At 40.3% G+C, this 14,941-nt stretch overlaps 1 long non-coding RNA gene across 1 annotated transcript; it reads left to right on the forward strand.

The window, feature by feature from the left end:
* The first annotated feature begins 2,916 nt into the window (after nt 1-2,916).
* LOC123094641 (uncharacterized) lies at nt 2,917-7,321 on the forward strand. The gene is made up of 3 exons (XR_006445897.1): nt 2,917-3,032; nt 3,118-3,470; nt 3,588-7,321. It is a non-coding gene; the product is annotated as an uncharacterized lncRNA (long non-coding RNA).
* The last annotated feature ends 7,620 nt before the right edge of the window (nt 7,322-14,941 follow it).

Consider the following 14,941-nt stretch of genomic DNA (forward strand, 5'->3'; position numbering starts at 1 on the left):
ATTTACTTTTCCGTTGCTACTGTTACAAATACTACAAAACCCAAAAACAATTATATTTACTTTTGCTACTGTTACCTTTGTTATCATACCACTTTTTCTACTAAACACTTTGCTGCAGATACTAAGTTATCCAGGTGTGGTTGAATTGACAACTCAGCTGCTAATACTCAAGAATATTCTTTGGCTCCCCTTGTGTTGAATCAATAAATTTGGGTTGAATACTTTACCCTCGAAAGCTATTGCGATCCCCTACACTTGTGGGTTATCAAGACTAATTTCTCGCGCCATTGCCGGGGAGCATAGCTCTATTCTCTGAGTCACTTGGGATTTATATCTGTTGATCACTATGAAGAACTTGAAAGACGACAGAACTACTATTTTTCCCTCAACTACGAGGGGAGGTAAGGAACTGCCATCTAGCTCTGCACTAGATTCTCCTTCCGTTATTAGTAGGCTTGCGACACCTAAACCTGCTACTGCTATGAATTCTGATATGTCGCATGTTATTGATGATGCCACTTCTGCTATGCATGATGAAACTACTTCTGTGCGTGATACTACTTTGCCATTAGGTGAATTTCTTGATGAACAACTTGCTAGAGTTAGGGGGAATGAAAATATTGAAGAACCTATTATTGATGATAGTGATGATGAAGGTTCTCCCAATGATTATGTATTGCCTATTGTTCCTAAGGGTTATGTTATGAATGAAGAAGCTGCTAGGGAGATCTTTGCTTGCAATGATAGATATGATCTTAAGAAATTATTAGCTAAATGGAAGTAGCAGTCTCTTAATGCTAGAATGAAACCTGACCCTGCTTTTGCTACTTCACCTATCTATGTTACTAATAAGGATTATGAATTCTCTGTTGATCCTGAGATTATTACTTTAGTTGAATTTGATCCTTTTTATGGCCTTGAATCTGAAACTGTTGTGGCACATCTTACCAAGTTGAATGATATAGCTGCCCTGTTTACTCATGATGAGAAGTCTCACTATTTTTATATCCTTAAGATATTTCCGTTCTCATTAAAGGGTGATGCTAAGACTTGGTATAATTCTCTTGCTCCTGGTTGTGTGCGTAGTCCCCATGATATGATTTATTACTTCTCTGCTAAATATTTCCCTACTCATAAGAAAAAAGCTGCCTTGCGGGAAATATATAATTTTGTGCAAATCAAAGAAGAGAGTCTGCCACAAGCTTGGGGGAGGCTTCTCCGGTTACTTAGTGCTTTGCCTGATCATCCTCTTAAGAAAAATGAAATACTTGATATCTTTTATAATGGACTAACCGATGCTTCCAAGGACTACTTGGATAGTTGTGCTGGTTGTGTTTTCAAGGAAAGAACCGTCGACGAAGCTGAAATATTATTGAATAATATGTTGACTAATGAAAATAATTGGACTCTTCCCGAGCCAATTCCTGAAGTAATTCCTGAACCAATTGAGCCAACTCCTCAGCCTATTCCTAAACCCACTCCGAAGAAGAGAGGTGTTTTATTTCTCAGTCCTGAAGATATGCAAGAGGCAAATAAATCAATGAAAGAAAAAGGTATTAAAGCTGAAGCTGTTAAGATTTTACCTCCTATTGAAGAAATACATGGTCTTGATATACCACCTGTTGAAGAACCATATTGTCTTGATAACCCGACACAGGTAGTAAAGGTAAATTCTCTCTATAGATATGATAAAGTTGAAATCCCCTCTACTAAATTTCATAGCCCATGCTTAGATGAATTTGATGACTTTATGGCTAGACAAGAAATTTTTAATGCTTATGTTGGTAGAGAGTTAAAGAATAATGCTTTCGAGATAGGACGCGTGAGCGATAATATGGCTAGAGTTAAAGGTGAACTTCAACTCATTAGCAAATATGCTTCTATGGTTGCTACTCAAGCTGAGCAAGTACTTAAAGCTCAAAATGATTTGCTTGATGAATTAAATAATAAAAATGACTTTGCTGTTAGAGTGGCTACTAGAACTGGTAGAATGACTCAGGAACCTTTGTATCCAGAAGGCCACCCTAAGAGAATCGAGCAAGATTCTCAGAGAAATATTTTAGAGGCACCTAGTTCTTCTAAAAAGAAAAAAAAGAAAGACGATAGGACTTTGCATGCTTCTAGTGAACCTGTCGTAGACACACCTGAGAATCCCAATGATATTTCTATTTCTGATGCTGAAACTCAACCAGGTGATGAGCATGAACCTAGTGATAATGTTAATGATAATGTTCATGTTGATGCTCAACCTAGCAAAAACAATGATGTAGAGATTGAACCTGCTGTTGATCTTGATAACCCACAATCAAAGAATCAACATTATGATAAGAGAGATTTTGTTGCTAGGAAGCATGGTAAAGAAAGAGAACCATGGGTTCAGAAACCCATGCCCTTTCCTCCTAAACCATCCAAGACAAAGGATGATGAGGATTTTGAGCGCTTTGCTGAAATGATTAGACCTATTTTCTTACGTATGCGCTTAACTGATATGCTCAAAGTAAATCCTTATGCTAAGTATATGAAGGATATCATTACAAATAAAAGAAAGATACCAGAAGCTGAAATTTCCACCATCTATCTATACCTATACTAATTACAGACTCCCAAGAAATTACCACGTTAATCAGTAATTAGGAGCTATTAATCTGGTGGGTCCAGATTATTACGGTGTAGATTCGACTAAAATTTTGCTTTCGTTGTGATAAAAAACGCTCCAAAGCCTAAAACACGATTAGCAATCTCTTATCTCTTTCATTCACGTAAAAGAGCTCCAAAGCAGTCCACCTAAAACACGATTAGCAATCTTTATCTCTTTCATTAACAACAAAGAAACTCTATTTATTAGCGTAAAAAAAACTCTATCTATTCATTTATTGTCTCCTTCCATATAAAAATAAAAGGAAAAAAACATGTCGCCTTTTCTTAAGCCCCGAGCAGCCGCGCCGCTAGAGCTCGTGAACCTTGCCGCCACCTCGACCCCTCCGTGTCCGGTGCGCCGCCGGAGCATCCGTCGCCTGCCGGCGAGCTCACCAGTGAGCAGCAACCGCCCTCTCCTGCCTTGCCTTTTTCCTGTCCTTCCCTGCTCCTCTCTCACCTCTCTCTGCCTTGCCTCCACAGGGACATCGGGATGTCGCCGGCATGCGGAACGAAGCTGCCCCAACTGGATCCACGCCCTCCGCCATCGCCCGCTCTCCCGCCATCCTTCCTCACCTTGAATTGGTCGCGCCGGTAGCCTTCGTTGCCAGATCCTAGCTTGGTCGCCCACTGGAAGATCCAGCACCCTATGCCTTGCCACCTCACGCCTCTCACCGTCGAGGGCGGCAGGAACGATGGAGTCATGCATGTTTCGGCTCCTATGTGGTGCGTGCGGAGCCACCAGCTCACGGAACGGCTGCAGGTCTGGAGCGTGCCCTGCCTCGAGCGACACGCATGCATGGTTGGCGGCCGAGTCATCAGAGGAGCTTCAGCAGGTGGCGGTGATCCAAAATTACTCCTTCCAGTAAAACGTTCCCCAATGCAAAGTGTCCCTTTATTTCCCCTGCCCAGCTCCAATCTTGATCCTTCCATGTTTGATGTAATGTGTATAGAGAAAGAAGGCTGCCGAGCCAAATTTGCTGAACCAGGCTGCCAAGTTTGAGGTAAAAAAAACTCAGCAGGGAAGTATCTATCCTAAATTTTCTGCACTACATATATTTACCCATAGAATATATCTCTAATAGTACCCTGTCCAAAATGTTAGTGCTATTTCTGCAATTTTGCAAGCCAAATTTGTGCCAAGTGCATTGCTTAATATATCTCTAATAGTATCTGTCCATTGCTATTTCCGAGATCTTCCATCAATTTCTATTACAACAGAAAAATGGTCTCTATCACATATATAGTATGCACTAGGAAATTATGATTCATGGGTAGCTGATATATAGAATGGTTGATAACAATTACTTCAGGGTCTCCATTCTACTATTTTTTACATACTCAACAAATTTGTGACATCTGATCTGGTAGAGAAAACAGTCCGAGATATTCCGTTCTTACCAACACATAATGCCATATTGATGACTTAGCATTCAACATGGTTCAATTTCTAGCCTGTATACATTAGTATTATTATGAGCCACCTAGAAAGTTTTTGGGCTTTTAGTTTCAGTTATAGTCATGGTCTGGGCACAATTCACAGAATAAGAAAATGTATCAAGCATTAATTTTATATGCGTGAAGCATTTTACAATTAATTTCTACTATGGAAAAAGCATTCATCAGCTAGCTGAACGAACAGACACTGTATGACAATGCGAATAAGCACACTAAATGTTACAAGTCATAGTACTTCCAAGCTATTTTTACAAATGCATTTCACTGGACTATGTTCTGATTACCTTTTTCTTAAGCTTCAGAAGGTTATTTTGGATTGAAATGACAATCTGCAACTTTTCACCTTTGTTAATAGTACTGAGGACCAAATTTAGAAAATTCTAAACGGGTGGTGAGTTCAGTCAGGTGAAAAATTGTAGGTCGAACATGAAAGGATGCACATTCGTTTTTGAAGTTGAAAATAACGTTTCATGAAGCAAACTTGAGGTATCAATCAAGTCTCACTTTTTTTATTTGTATAATTGGTTGACATATGAGATGCCTTAGGCTGTCTCACAGTGATACTCATGACTTTTTGCTGTGCAAAAAAATATAGTATACACCAAGAGTTGTATAAATCTGTAAAGGGTAACATACCTGCAGTACAAGAAATTATAAGAAGTAAATAGCATCGAAACGAAACAATCGTTGCTTTTTGTGGATGGAAATAGGTGAGATCTATTAAGCAATAATAGGGTTAGGAATGATGGTTGCTGATGACTATACATTTTTATGGATAGTCATATACCTGGATGTCATCCTTCAAACACGAATACCTGAATTCTTATAAAACATAAATGATATTGTTTAGTTGTCCTTTCTAGAGTCTCTTTTGTGTCATGGTATATCTGTTATCGAGAATGATGCTCAGAAAATTCTTCGTTCCATGCCAAATGACATTTTGTTTCGACTCGATAACACCAGGTAACATGGTGGATGTCGCAACACACAACAGTTAAAATGTAGCGACATAGAGATATGAAAGGGCAAATCATCTTAGCTATAGTGTATGGACAAAAGAGCATTGATTAATGATGCTGAGAGCTAGCTCTTGCCGCATTATCATCTATCTATAGCTTTCAAGGACCAGTAATTGTACGATTGTATCATGTGATTGGTACTACAAAATTGACAATCTTTGTGTATTAATATCTTAATTTCAAGATGAATTGGAGAAGGGAGTCTGCTCTACATTTTCTAATCTGTTAGTCAATGTGTAAATCTGGTATTGATGTACAGTTATTATTAAGAAAGTTTTCTTTTACAGATATAATGCTAATGATAGGAAGCATGGTCTAAAACTACTCTGGCTGGAGTTATATGCTTTGTGACTGAAGACTAGAGCTTGGTGTCATGGTGACTTGTAGCCACTCCTGATGGTCCTGCCACCCAGTTTTTACTCTCCCAAATTTCCTTATTTTCATATTAACAATGCTATTGGGGTCAATCTATGTTGTTTAATGCTATGATCAAGCTATTGCTAGGATTCCATGTTTCCTACATTGTATTATACTGATCATTAGTAATTCAACCTACATTGTATTATACTGGTCATATTGAATGTTGATTCTGTGATAATCTTAATACATCCATGGCTGTTGAGGAAATAGGGAAAATGTATAAACTGGTGAAATATCACACATTAACCTCCTCTTAGATTTGAGCTAAGATCATATGGGTTCGGCCGTGCATGTCCATACACAGTGCATCGGGTTAATGTGCCTGAAGCGTAAGGACTCATGACATATTGACGAAGTGCACATGGTGAGTTAAAAATGTGTACATTTGTTTTTTCTATTACGAAACATTTGACAATGTTTTGTTTTGATCTTAATCAAAATGCTACAGAAGCAAGTCAAGGTTTAGTTACTGTAATTTTACTTGCAGCTATTCCACTCTGTTCTCTACAAAGAAAAATAAATTATGGATAAATTGCAGTGATAAGCTATCAAAAAGAGACGTACATTTACTTATATTGCTCAATATTCAATTGATTGATTAGTTTTTAGTTACGAAAGTGTGATGTTTCAAAACTGAAAAACGAACTATTAGTTTAGTAATTAATTACAAAACACAAGTAAGCATGGAAAGAAGTGGCTAATTGTTTTGGCGTCACCTACTTATGTAATATTTGTTCCTGTATGCACATTTCTTTCTCTTTTCCAGTTATGTGACATGATTGTCTGAAGTTTAATGCAACCCTCGAAATGTTTCTTGACTGAATGTTTTCTTTATGAGGTTGCATTCGTGCAAACAAGAAAATTCATTATGCTAGATTGGCCTGCAGGTAATATCAATGTAATATCTCTTATGAGTTACGATAGATGTTCTCAGTCTGTACATCTTCCACTGAAGTACTATTTTTTGTCTCTCACCGATTTGTGGTACAACAATTAGCAACATCAATCTAATCTAATCAAATAAATAGAGGATGCAAGTAGTAGATATTGGATGTAGTTATAATGCTTTAAAAGACTGGTGTTGCTACCTTGAGAACTTCTGCAAGTTGTTCTCCTATATGCAAACATATAATTAACATCATATATCCGTACGCAGATAGGTGTTATTTCTTCAATTGTGCTTGGCCTCGAAATTACTCATCTATGTACGTGGAGAATAAAAGATAGTTTGAATGTGCAGCTCAATTTAAACCATATCTATTTGGGCCTTCAATGTGTGGATTATATATCATTTGATATTTATGACAATGAGTGAATGCTTCATGCATCAGTATATTATACTGGGCTTTTGATTCAAATACGAATTTCTCCAACTATCTTTTGTGCCCAGTGTAGTCTCTTCCTCGCATTGGGGAGTTCGGATGGTTATCAGAATCAATTGGGGCATGCTCTCAACAACATCACTATTCACATGGTTGAAGTGGCAGAGCAGCTAAGCCAGATGGTGACCTCACCCTAGAGATGGAGGCGAGCCGCAGAGGGCCTTGCTACGGCATTGTGAAGGAAATCAATAATTACTTATTCCTAGTTTGTTGTTTTTATAATCAGTAGCACCTATATTTACTCAATAAACGAGAAAGTCCGATGCATTGCTCATGATCCCCTTTTGTGGGGTTGTAATCTTGATGAAGAAAGAAATGTATATTTGCGCTGTAAAATGTTTCTTTGCCCTTTGGTGGTCTGGCCATGCAAAACACTCAATTATTAAAGAGCATATTTTCTCCTCGCTACTACACAACATATGTTGCTTTACTTTGGTGTTAACCAAACTCTTCTCAACTGAGCTGAGAGCATACCAAATTTAATAAAAAATCCAATACCGATTTGATTCAGAAGCATTTAGGAAGTGCACACAATTTGATGAGCACTAGATGGATGTTAATATCATGGCAATGCTCAAAGTGTATTATTTAAATTTCTTCAATTGCATTCATGTGTGATAAAAATTTGGAGTTTGTTTATGATGATATTATTACTAGCCCGTGCAGGTGCACGGGTTGACGACTAGTGCTTGCTAATTACACTTTTAAGGGTGGAATACCAAAGAAACTTGGAGATCCGGGTGTGCCAACTATACCATGCTCCATTAAAAGAAATTATGTTAGAACTGCTTTATGTGATCTTCGAGCCTGTGTTAGTGTTATGCCTCTCTCTTTATATCTTAGACTTGAACTGAATAAGTTGACACCTCCTGAAATATATTTGCAAATGGCTGATAAATCAACTGTTATACCTGTCGGTATTTGTGAGGATGTGCCTGTTGTGGTTGCAAATGTCACTATTTTAACGGACTTTGTTATTCTTGATATTCCTGAGGATGATAGTATGTCTATTATCCTTGGTAGACCTTTTCTTAATACTGTAGGGGCTGTTACTGATTGCAACAAAGGCAATGTCACTTTTCATGTTAATGGTAATGAGCATACGGTACACTTTCTGAGGAAACAATCTCAAGTTCATAGCATCAATTCTATTGGAAAAGTTCCAACTATTATTATTGGAGGTTTTGAATTTCCTCTCCCTACTGTCAAGAAAAAGTATGATATTCTTATTGTTGGGGATTTTCATATCCCCGTTGAGGTAACTTAGTGTTATTCGAAATTTCTCCGATTCTGTGTTATTCGGAATGAGTTTGTTAACAAGACTTGATCAACCTTGTTAGTGGATTCATTTTGATGATCACGAGATGGATGAAACTAGAAGGCACAACCTTTTGTAGCCACTTTTTACTTTCTATTATTTAGAATAAATAAAGCAAAAATAGTATTATCCGTCTGTTTTCTGAATTATCCGTGCAATAAAAAAATAGTCCGAAAATAAAAGTGCTCCAAATGCCCTGCAAATTTAGTGTGATTTTTTCTGGAATATTTGAGGATTTTAGGCACTGAAATCACTACAGGAGGGGCAAGCAAGAGGCCACAAGAGTGGAGGGCGCCCCCCCTATAGGGCGTGCCCCCTGTCTCGTGGGCCCCTGGTGGCCCCCCTCCACTTATGCCAACTCCCACACACTTCATCTTCTACCCAAAAAAATCCCCATCCACCTCAAGCACGAGTTCTAGCTTGTTTTGCTGCGATTTTTGATCTCCTTGCTCAAAGCTCCATTCACAAAACTGCTTTGGGAGATTGTTGCTTGGTATGTGTCTCCTCCATTGGTCCAATTAGTTTTTGTTCTAGTGCTTTATTAATTACAAATTTTTGCTGCATAGGTGACCATGTTCTTGAGCTTGCATGTTAAATTTATGAGGTCCCAAGCAATTCTAATGCATGATATAGGCTCTAGGCACTTGTAGGAGTAGTTGCTACCAATCTTGTTTAGTTTTATTCACTTTTATTTTGAATTTACTAAATTTTCAGAAATTTTCAGAAAATGTTAAGGAGGTTTTTGAATGGCTCTTCTAGCTAAAGCTCTCAGGAAAAACAAGCCAAAGAGAAGGAAAAAGCCAAGTATAATCTTCCTCGCTTAGCGGAAGTACGATCGTGTGAATGGCCATGTGAGGATTTCTTGAAAGAAGCTGGAATTCATGAAGACTTTTATTCTTCGATCGAGACTGCAGGCCTCACCGGTTTCATCAACGACCGGATCGATTAGTATCTCTTACTCACCAATACTTTCGTGCAAAACTTTTATTATTATCCTAAGAAGTCACCGCCTGCAGTATCATTTCATTTATATGACAAATTCAAAGAAATGTCTTTACGTAATTTTTGTGCGGTGTGTAGGATACCTTATGAGGGAGAATTAGAAGAACCCCATCGTGAAGATGTGGGTGGCTTTGATAATACTATCGCTGTAGAGGAGCCAAAGAAGGGCTCTGAGGCAAAAGTCTCTAGCATACACTTTCCTGTTTTACGCTATTTTGCTATATTTGCTAGTAGATGGTTGATTGGACGTGGAAATAGTGGAAACTTGAGCGTTCCTGATATTATCATTCTTCAACATGCCTTTCTTGGAGACAATACTTTTAGCATGGGTGCCGTCGTTGCTAAACGGCTAGCCCTGAATCATACAAAAGGCCCCATATTTGGAGGTATCTATGCTGCACGTCTTGCTTGACATTTTCAGATACCCATTAGGCACCATGAGAAAGAGGAGATAAAATTGCCTCCTCACATTTTAGATTACAAGAGCATGGTAGCACACAAGTTTATTGTTGACAATGAAGAAAAGATGCTCTTGTATAAACTTAGATTCAATAAGAAACACATTGAGATTATTATTTTGCCTGCGCCTCTATTGTTTGATTTGCTTGCAGAAAATTTTCTTGTCACACTGGAAGCGGTGAACAATCATCGAGCCCAAGCTTTCACTCCAGAGCCTGAACCTGAGCCGGAACCTGAACTAGACCCTTATCGTGCATCATCTGTCCAGTGGGATCCGGAGATGACCAGCCAGTGGTATCCTGATTACACCTCCCATTACACCGGGGAGAGTAGCGGCGGTCCTTGGTACTAGACCAACTTAGGCCGAAAGCCTAAGCTTGGGGGAGTACGTATTTCTCACCGACTTTACATTCATGTTCACACACTAGTTGTCGGTGCTCATACTCTTTCATTGTATTATCCATGTTAGTTTAAATTTCTTTTTCTCGTTTTCCTCTTGTGTGTTTGATAAAACTTTAAGAAAAACCAAAAAAATAGTTGGTTTAATTTCCATGCTTGTGGTAGAAATTAAAATGAAAACCTAAAAAGATTTCTAGTTCTTCTTCTTACTTGTTGGGAGCATTCCCGTGTAAATAGTTTTATTTTCTTTTCTTTCCTTTAGGGGTCGAGAAGACCATATTTAAAATGCTTAGTGGCTCTCATATGCATGATTGTTTATTTAACTTAGAGCCCATATTACTTGTCTTCTCTCTTGAGTTGAATGCTTGTAGATTCCAGCTTATTCCAATGCGCGTGCACTATTATTATTATACACATCGTTCGGTCGTGCAAGTGAAAGGCAATAATGATGACATATGATGGACTTATTGGGATGAGAAAAGCTGGTATGAACTCGACCTCTCTTGTTTTTGTAAATATGATGAGTTCATCGTTTTTGAGTCAGCTTATTATGAGGTAAACATATTTGCAATGACATTTAGAGATTATAGTTGATTGTGCCATGCTTGATTAGCTATGAGTTATAATGGTTTGCCTTGCGTGCCAACATGCTATTAGAATGATTATGATGTGAGATGATGGGATGGTATCCTCCTTTGAATGAATTGAGTGACTTGACTTGGCACATGTTCACGCATGTAGTTGAATCAAATCAACATAGCCTTCACGATATTTATGTTCATGGTGGATTATATCCTACTCATGCTTGTATTCGGTGTGAATTAATTTTAATGCATGTTTATGACTGTTGTCGCTCTCTCAGTTGGTCGCTTCCCAGTCTTTTGCTAGCCTTCACCTGTACTAAGAGGGAATACTTCTTGTGCATCCAAACTCCTTAAACCCCAAAGTTGTTCCATACGAGTCCACTATACCTTCCTATATGCGGCATTTACCTGTCGTTCCAAGTAAATTTGTATGTGCCAAATTCCAAACCTTCAAATGAAATTCTGTTTTGTATGCTCAAACAACTCATGTTACAACTAGGGCTGCTTATATCTTCCATGCTTGGTGGGTTATTCTCACGAGGAGTGGACTCCGCTCCTCATTCGCGAGAAAGGGCCGGTAACCGGGATGCCCAGTCCCATGATCCAAAAAGATCAAAGCAAATCAAAATAATTAAACAAAACTCCCCCAGGGCTGTTGTTAGTTGGAGGCACTCGTTGTTTTGAGCAAGCCATGGATTGATGCTTGTTAGTGGTTGGGGGAGTATAAACCTTTACCATTATGTTTGGGAACTGCCTATAATGCATGTAGTATGGAAGATACAACCATCTCATAGTTGTTACGTTGACAGTGAAAGTATGCCGCTCAAAATGTTATTCAATCTCTATTTTAAAATCGAGCTCTGACACCTCTACAAATCCCTTCTTCCCTCTGCGAAGGGCCTATCTATTTACTTTTATGTTGAGTCATCACCCTTCTTATTAAAAAGCACCCGCTGGAGAGCACACTGTCATTTGCATTCATTACTATTGGTTTATATTGGGTATGACTTGACTGGATCTCTTTTACCATGAATTACAATGTTTAGTCAGTCCTTGATCTTTAAAGGTGCTCTGCATTTATGTTTTGCGGTCTCAGAAAGGGCTAGCAAGATACCATTTTGTTATATAATGTTATGATTATTTTGAGAAAGTGTTGTCATCCGAGTTTTATTATTATGGCTCGCTAGCTGATTATGTTATTGATATGAGTAATTGTGAGAGCTAAGTGTTATTGTGAGTATGGTTAGTTCATAATATTTGCTGAAACTTGAATGCTGGCTTTTCATGTTACAACAACAAGAGCAAACATAGTTTGTAAAAGTTTTTCTTTATCACTTTCAGTTTATCAACTGAATTTGCTTGGGGGAGTTGATACGTCTCCAACATATATACTTTTCCAAACACTTTTGCCCTTGTTTTGGACTCTAACTTGCATGATTTGAATGAAACTAACCCGGACTGACGCTGTTTTCAGCAGAACTGCCATGATGTTGTTTTATGTGTAGAAAAGAAAAGTTCTCGGAATGTCCTGAAAATCCACGGAGGCACCTTTTGGAATTAATAAGAATTTTTGGGCGAAAGAAATACACCAGGGGGCCCACAGGCTGTCCACGAGACAGGGGGCGCGCCCTCCTATCTCCTGGGCCCCCTGGACCTCCACCGACCTCAACTCCAACTCCATATATTCACGTTCAGGGAGAAAAAAATCAGAGAGAAAGTTTCATCGCGTTTTACAACACGGAGCCGCCGCCAAGCCCTAATCTCTCTCGGGAGGGATGATCTGGAGTCTGTTCGGGGCTCCTGAGAGGGGGATTCATTGTCATCGTCATCATCAACCATCCTCCATCACCAATTTCATGATGCTCATTGCCGTGCGTGAGTAATTCCATCGTAGGCTTGCTGGACGGTGATGGGTTGGATGAGATTTACCATGTAATTAAGTTAGTTTTGTTAGGGTTTGATCCCTAGTATCCACTATGTTCTGAGATTGATGTTGCTATGACTTTGCTATGCTTAATGCTTGTCACTAGGGCCTGAGTGCCATGATTTCAGATCTGAACCTATTATGTTTTCATGAATATATGTGTGTTCTTGATCCTATCTTGCAAGTCTATAGTCACCTATTATGTGTTATGATCCGACAACCCCGAAGTGACAATAATTGGGATACTTCTCGGTGATGACCGTAGTTTGAGGAGTTCATGTATTCACTATGTGTTAATGCTTTGTTCCGGTTCTTTATTAAAAGGAGGCCATAATATCCCTTAGTTTTCGCTAGGACCCCACTGCCATGGCAGGGTAAGACAAAAGATGTCATGCAAGTTCTTTTCCATAAGCACGTATGACTATTTACGGAATACATGCCTACATTACATTGATGAATTGGAGCTAGTTCTGTGTCACCCTATGTTATAACTATTGCATGAGGAATCACATCCGGCATAATTATCCATCACTGATCCATTGCCTACGAGCTTTTCACATATTGTTCTTCGCTTATTTACTTTTCCGTTGCTACTATTACAACTACTACAAAAACCCCAAAACAATTATCTTTACTTTTGCTACCGTTACCTTTATTATCATACCACTTTTGCTACTAAAACTTTGCTGCAGATACTAAGTTATCCAGGTGTGGTTGAATTGACAACTCAGCTGCTAATACTCAAGAGTATTCTTTGGCTCCCCTTGTGTCGAATCAATAAATTTGGGTTGAATACTTTACCCTCGAAAGCTGTTGCGATCCCCTACACTTGTGGGTTATCATGTAGCGCGGCCAACTGCATCCTCTGTACCTAAGACCATGCCGGGTCGTCTTGCTTTTTCAATGACATGTGGGGATCGCATTTGAGCAAAGGGCATCTCCAACGTTGCCACGACCGCAGCTGACTACCTTGGCACACCAAAGCCCTCGTCCCTCGCGCCGTCGCACGGTGCGTTCCTAGCCGGCACCAGCTGCCCGAGGAACCAACTCCGGCGACTTAATGACGCACCCGAACGCTTGGCATCACTGGAATGCGCTACTTAAAGCGGCAACACCCAGCTAACCTCCACACCATAGGGCATCGTCCTCCTACCTGGCACCACATCCGCCATGACCGCAAGTGTGAACGCTCTGCGGGAGAGCTTGTCTTCGGGGATGAAGGTCGAGGTCGCCGCCCTCGCTCAAGTCGCCTCTCGCGACGCAATAGTGGCGTAGTCGGACGCGGATGCGACCGCACAAGCGGTGGCCACGCTGGCGGCCGACGACGGGAGCACCGTCAGCCACGCGTCCTACTTGCCGCCGTCCAACGTCCGGCACCGCCGAGGTCGGGGACTCCTCCGAGTATGAGTAGGGCATGGGAGGTGGCAGGGCATGGTGTGCCAACTGGCCGGTCCGTATCCCGTGTTCTACTCTTCCTCGCCGGAGACCACACCTTCACTTCACGGGTCTTGAACCCCGCCCCTGTACATAGAGATCGCAGATGGAGGACGTCGGTCGCTGCTGTAGAATAGGTTTAGGATCGGGTTTCTTTTATTTTTCTGTCCTATAAAAGTTCGAAATGTAATGAAAATCTGCCGTGTTTGCATTAATCTCGGCCGGTGTATATGAACTTTCACAATAATATACATATTGTAGGAGAACTAGCAAGATGCCCATGTGTTGCACGGAAGATCAGGATCTTGTGGGAGAAAAGGATGAATGAGGGAAAGCCTTATCTGCAAATGTGGAGAGGAGTGCGGGTAAATTGTCATAGTTTCCTTCCTATCCGTTATATATAGATCGGACGACCTATATTGCAGGATGACAGGCACACCATCATCACCAACTCTGCTTTTTATTGAACCGAGACAAATCTAAAAAACCCAACTAAGCCAACCTCCCAGCATATCATGCGGGAAAAGACCCAGCCGCGCCGTTTTAGTCGGGATTACCGGATTACTAGTAGTAGTATCGATGGATCGCGCGAAGCAACAATATTTTTTTTGAGGGGGCGAAGCACCTAGTTTAAAAGGAAAAAAAGGCGGTACACTCACAGCACTCCTGTCGCGGTCGCATTGCACCCCACACACGTTTGGTCCTGCACACGGCGCAAACGAAACGCGCTTCGACTTGCCTCTTCACTGACACGTGGGACTGCACTTGGAGAAACCGACCATGCACCAAACTCCCCCCGCCCACCGCGCGAAAATCCTCCCCCCCACACAAAAATTCCCCCCAAATCCGATTCAACCGCCCTTCGGCCAAATATTCCCCCAACCCCCCCGTCCCCCCTCCACTCCATT

Source organism: Triticum aestivum, chromosome 4B, assembly GCF_018294505.1.
Source record: "Triticum aestivum cultivar Chinese Spring chromosome 4B, IWGSC CS RefSeq v2.1, whole genome shotgun sequence".
Taxonomy (NCBI): domain Eukaryota; kingdom Viridiplantae; phylum Streptophyta; class Magnoliopsida; order Poales; family Poaceae; genus Triticum; species Triticum aestivum.